Below are 6,628 nucleotides of genomic sequence, written 5' to 3'. Positions count from 1 at the left end.
ATAGTGTAAGGTGAGCCAGGCATTCAGGCAGACAAAGATTTATTATAGGAAGAAAGAAAGTGACTGGCTTTAGAGAGAAACCAGTGCTCTCCATTTACAGCTAACCCTTCTTTTACCCCATTGATAGGAAATTGTGCCCCAAAGGGAGAGGGCCTTAGTTTATCTTGAGCAGCAGCTGGGGTCTTGAGGTCACATAGAGGGGTCTTACGGTCAGGTTGTCACATAGTCTTGAGAAACTGGCACCAGCAGGGAAAAACAGGATATCACCTTAAGGAAAAAGCAGGATGTCACCAGGGCAATGTGGCCCCTGTGACTTCATCCCTTGTTTGTCAGATGGCCATAATGGGCCATTTTTCACAATGCTCTATGAGCCCCTTGTGGACACTAACAGATATTGACACTAACAGACACTGACAGGATATTGAAAAAGTGAGTTAAGAACCTTGATGAGAGATTAGGTAAGCTGTTGGAATATGAAATTTGATCTAGAAATGAAAGAAAGTAAAGGATCTGTTAAGTAGGAAAGAAGTATAGAAATATTGGAGTTGGATCATACTATAGTTGGATAATTAAAAGGATAGTAGTCTGAAAATATTATTTCAAATTATTCTTTGAATAATATTTGGAGGTTATTGGAAAGGAATTGTTAAGTCAGGCTGGCAATTGACATGGTGTGGAAAGAAAGACCATAAGTTAAATTCTGAAATCTGTATTGTATTAGAAGAGTCAAGTTCAAGATGTGGAAGAATATTTTAGTCAAGTAGATAAAGTGTCAGAGAAACAACATCTAACTGATCCCTACTCATGAGCAAATAAGAGAAACAGCCTGGAAAGTAGTCAGACTAGAGGAGCTCTAGGTCACAATTTTAGTGTTCACCAGACTTAGGACTTGAAAAGAGTTTATGTAAAGTCATTCCCTCCTCAACAAGACATTTTCTCAATTAAAAACAAGAATGAAGAACTGAAGATTTATGTGAAATTGTTATTCATATAATGGAGTTTTCAGATAACATGCCTGATAGGATTGGATAAAGAGAGGAGCAAAGTAGACTATGATGATGGACTAAGGACTCTCAAATTGGAGAATTTCAAAGATTACAAGGATGTGAGGTAAATCAGATTTAACTGACTACAAATTAAACAAGAAAATTAATTTCAGCATCTCCCAGTCCACTGAGGGTAGACTATGACTCTCTAATTTTCTTTTATTTTTTAAATTTTATTTTATTTTTTAACTTTACAATATTGTATTAGTTTTGCCATATATCAAAATGAATCCACCACAGGTATACATGTGTTCCCCATCCTGAACCCTCCTCCCTCCTCCCTCCCCATGCCATCCCTCTGGGTCGTCCCAGTGCACCAGCCCCAAGCATCTAGTATCGTGCATTGAACCAACCCATTGTGGATTTAGATGAAACCCTGGGTAGAGTATTCTGAAGAAGTTCAACTTGGTAGTGAATGCAAAAGCCCTAATAGTTCCTGATTTAAATGAAAATGCCATATAATGTTTGATGGTTAAAGTGACTAGCATTTCTGCAGCAATGGTTGAGTTAGTGTATCATAATACTCTTTGAAATGAATATGAAACTTACTAGAACGGTGTAATCTACACAGTAGATGTTGGGTGCATACATACATGCTTAGTCAATCAGTCGTGTCCAACTCTCTGTAACCCTTTCAACTGTAACCCAGCATGCTCCTCTCTCCATGGGATTTTTCAGGCAAGAATACTAAAGTGGATTGCCATTCCTTCCTCCAGAGAATCTTCCTGACCCAGGGATCAAACCCATATCAACCTGTGCCTTCTGCATTGCAGGTAGATTCTTCACCCACTGTGCCACCAGGGAAGCCCAGATGTTGTGTAAAGGGGCACTAACATAAGAAAGAAATGGTAATCCAACTATGAAAGGTGAAAGATTTGGTGATTCTATCATACACAAGTTTAAAACAGTTGCAGAAATTTCATAAAGCTATTAACTTCCATTGAGCTTAGTTTCTTACTATCTTCTACAATATTTAACTTTCTGACAGAGCTGGTGGTAGTGAAGAAATGAAAAAAAGATATTACCTATTTATATCCATTTTTAGAGGATAATTCAAGTATTCAATATCAATTATAACACTCATTCTATAGAATGTTCTTTGCTATCTGATATATTTGTAAACTTTGATTTTCATGAGAGCAGAACATACATTTAATTTGTATTTGAACTTTCAGTGTCTAACATAGCACCTAGCCCATAGTAGGTGCAGAAAGGGATATTTTTATTGCACAATTTAAGAAGCAAAATATTTAACTGAAACTTGCCCAAGGTTACAGTCATCACTTCAAAAGGTAGAGGGAGAGAGAAAAAGAAAAGCTGTTTTCACCATAGACTTTGCTGACTCAATATTTATCCACTGTATTTATATGTTTCTCTGTATGTGTTTTTCTGTCAATTTAGTTTCATTATGCTCTGAAGATTAGATTCTACCAAAGGCAATTGAGAATTGTTCTCGCTTAATTAGGAAAGAGCTATTTGAGTCCTGATCCCCACCTTGAAAATTGTCTCACAATTGCTTTTAGAGATAGATATAAAATACATCTGAAGATCTTATTACTATCATTTTGCTATTGTCAGTAATTACTTAACATTAGTAAAATCACTCAGTTAAGGTAAACTTGTATACAAAAGGTTGGCAATTCCCTAGACTTATCTCTCTTCTATAAATTATCTTTATTTCATGAAAATTTCTAGTCTTGTAAATATAATGTTGAACTAAATTGTTTGGGGACTTTTATTTTTCACTTTGTAATGTCACAAAAAGAAACTTATGTTTATAAATTTCTCATAACAAAGTTTTTTTTTTTTTTAATGCGTCACTAATTCTGTCCTTCCCACCACCCTCCATCCCCAGCTTGAAAATAAAACCTACAAAATGAAAACAAAAATCAATCTTCTTGTATTTAGGAACAAATTAAATTGCCCTTCTAAAGTAATGATTTTTACCTTAAAGCAGTGATAACTATCTTGTTGCTCTGTCAAGGCTTCTCACCTTCTTATCTTACAACAGTTAACCTTAATAATGCCTCACTTTCAAACTCTTCCTGACTTATGGCTCTTTAAGCACTTCTGTTAAGCTTGATCATTTACTTATACTTGGTCTCTAATAGAGTCAGTGTCACTTTGAGGATTGTAACTGGATTCCACTGAAAATCAAGTTCTTCAGACACTCTGAAACTAATGTGTGTGTGTGTGTGTGTGTGTATGTGTTTTCTTTTCTAGTAATTGATATCCATATTAAATGGATTTTTACCATGTTATTGAATGTCTAGGCAAAATGATAGGATACCAAATTCTGATTTTTTTTTTATTTTTTGGAGAGGCGGTCATTTCATATTTGATAATACCTAGTGAAAATGTTGATAAGTATATAAATAAGAATGCATGGCCTCATAATACCAAACTTTAAAAATATATATTTTAATGTAGAAATTGCATTGTTAGAATCTGGAATTAACTTCTGTGCTTAGTCATTTTACCTGTGCGCATAGGTCAACTATTGTCCTAAGCTTTAATAATATGCCTAGTCATTAAAGAATTATGTACTACTTAGATGAATGACATTTATTTTAGAATATACCTTTTTTTTATAATTAGTAACTCCCTCCCCCAGTTGTTATGTTCCAGTTGTTATGTTTGAAAATAGGAAAAATTTTAATAGATTAGCTTTAAATTTTACAACCATCATTGATTTCATATTTGTAAATGACTCCTTTAATTGTCTTATTCTGAAAAGGAAGTACCTTCCTGGTTTTATCCCTCAGGATCTTAGCTAACCAAATCAGAATAACTATGGTTTTTGTAAAGTAAGTGTTGTGTATTTTTTTTTTTTTTTTGCCTAAGATTGGGTTAGCTACTTATTAAAGTCATTTGAGATCTTAAAATACCAAAAACAACAGTGAAAAAGTAAAAGTGTTAGTCACTCAGCATGTCCAACTCTTTGTGACCCCATGGACTGTAGTCCACCAGGCTCCTCTATCCATGGAATTCTCCAGGCATGAATAGAATGGGTTGTCATTCCTTTCTCCAGAGGATCTTCCCAACCCAGGGCTCCAACCTGGGTGTACTGCATTGCTGGCAGATTATTTACAGAGTCTGAGTCACAAGGAAAGCCCAAAGCAACAGCAGCACCTACATTATGTACAATGAGTACAGTATGTGTTAAGTACTCTACTAAATATTTTAAGTATTCTAACTTGTTTTATTTTCACAATAATTCTGTGAGGTAAGTAGTATAAACCTTACTAAAAGAAGAGGAAGTAAATCCTCAGAAAAGTTAATTTTCTCAATGTTACCATGACTAATAAATGGTAGATCAGGAATTCTGACTCAGATTCACTGCAGGTTACGTTTATAATTTCTTTACAGATAAGTGAAGGTTATTATGAGAAAAAATACAAATCCTAAATACAGAGAGAATATCAGAATTCGGCACAGGTTTCTTTCCATCAAGCTGAAGGAGATTATTACCTTGCTTTTATATAATAAATGGTGCAAGAATGAAAACACAGCTTCTCTTAAAGGTTGAGTAATATTTACTTTATACATTCACCATTCTTTTGATTAAGGAGAAAATCCTTTTATCAATACATGTACAACTTTTAACTTTCAGTATGCTGCTGCTGCTGCTGCTAAGTCACTTCAGTCATGTCTGACTCTGTGCGATCCCATAGACAGCAGCCCATCAGGCTCCTCTGTCCATGGGATTTTCTAGGCAAGAGTACTGGAGTGGGATGCCATTGCCTTCTCCGAACTTTCAGTATATTGCATATTAAAAAAAAAAAAAATAGCTCTTCCCACGAAGGGGCTGGGAAGGAAGGTGCGCCCAGCAACTGGTGAGGAGAGAGGACACGGGGCTCCAAGGGGGCGGCTGGACTCTTGCGTGATGGCTGCATCCCCGCACATCTCTCCTCACGCCTCCTGACAGGCTGGGGAGGAGGATGCATCTGGTATCTAGAAAGAAGAGCCACGCGGGAGTCACCTCGTAGATTCCTGCATCTTCTCAGGAACATCAATCAGCAGTGGGTCACATTTCAACACATTAACTTCCTCCAGCTCATGTATGTCACACAACTAAACAGAAGCCTCAAGCAGCAAATAAAACCGAAGCCAGAACCAGCAGAATCTCCCTTCCTTGAAAAAACTTCTTTGGATGAGGCCAAAGCCGAAATATGCAAGATGAGACCTCTTGTACCCCACAGCCTGTCTCTGCCCAGAAAGCCAAATGAAAAAGCACTGATAGAACTAGAACCCACCTCAGTAATTGAGGGCTCCATAGTTCTGGGGAAAGAGATGAAAGAAGAGAAGCAGTGGAAAGAGATGTAGCTCCGTGCAGATGATTTGCCAGGAATTCTGGCCTGGCTGTCCAAAATCAAACTCACAGCCGTGGTCGTCAGCACCACCTCGGCCGGCTTCGTCCTGGCTCCAGCGCCTTTTGACTGGTCCTGTTCCTGCTTACTGCTTGCTTTTGTTGGAACAGGCCTGGCTTCCTGCGATGCCAACTCCATCAATCAGTTTTTTGAGGTTCCGTTTGATTCAAACATGAACAAGACAAAGAACAGACCTCTGGTTCGTGGACAGATCAGCCCGCTGCTCGCCTTGTCCTTCGCTACATGCTGTGTGGTTCCCGGAGTTGCCCTGCTGACCTGGGGCGTGAACCCGCTCACGGGCGCCCTGGGCCTCTTCAACATTTTCCTGTACACCTTCTGCTACACCCCACTCAAGAGGGTCAGCATCGCCAACACATGGGTGGGGGTGGTCGTGGGGGCTATTCCCCCTTCATGGTCTGGACCGCCGCTACGGGCAGTCTGGATGCTGGGAACTGCTGGGAGGAAACAGGACGACACGTAGAATGAGAAGAAAGTGCCTGCAAGTCAGGAGCCAAGTGAGGCCTGTCTGCGGAGGGTCGGCCCACATCCTGAGAAGGTGTCGGGCCTGGGCCCCCACCCGCCTGGCTCAGGAGACGCAGCCCCATCAGCAGGTTCCTCCCTCCCCCAATACCAGGTCATTTCCCCCTCTTCATAGAGGACAGACTATTTTCATTAGTTTCTAATTTATTTTTATATGATCTGCTTAAATTGTTCATCCTGTCTACAATAAAACCATTGAAACGCTCAAAAACAAACAAAAACAGATACCACTGCTGGTTTATGAAAGGCATAGCAAAAAGGGTTTATAAATGTATTGGAACATGAAGATGGCAGGATGGCAGAGAGGCCTACTGTGGCAATGTTATATATAATCATTTAAATGTGTACTTAATACACGTACTGAAAAGGTACCTGACCTGCTCTGTCTGATTTCATAAGTGATTTAAAAAGATCTTTAAGTATGTATGACATCTATTTTGATTGTTCAAACTAAAACGATTTTGAAGCTTATAAAATAGATTTGAAGCCAAGGCTGGGAAATTGAAGAGTCAATTACTCATATTTAGAATTTGTTTCCTATGAAAGTCAAAGAAAAAAGGTATAAAACTAAAGAGTGAAAGTTTATGTAGTACTCTTCTGTCCATTTGTTTTCTATCACCTCACAGTCTGGATACCATACTTTACAAGAGAGCCCAGTGTAAAGAAATAAGA

The 6,628-nt window shown here is 38.4% G+C and overlaps 1 pseudogene; it reads left to right on the top strand.

Annotated features, from left to right (window-relative positions):
* Positions 1-4,932: 4,932 nt before the first annotated feature.
* LOC133248686 (protoheme IX farnesyltransferase, mitochondrial-like) lies at positions 4,933-5,902 on the top strand (annotated as a pseudogene).
* The last annotated feature ends 726 nt before the right edge of the window (positions 5,903-6,628 follow it).

Source organism: Bos javanicus, chromosome 5 (assembly GCF_032452875.1).
Source record: "Bos javanicus breed banteng chromosome 5, ARS-OSU_banteng_1.0, whole genome shotgun sequence".
Taxonomy (NCBI): domain Eukaryota; kingdom Metazoa; phylum Chordata; class Mammalia; order Artiodactyla; family Bovidae; genus Bos; species Bos javanicus.
The sequence above is the reverse complement of the archived record's forward strand: the minus strand, read 5'-3'. Positions and strand labels throughout refer to the sequence as shown.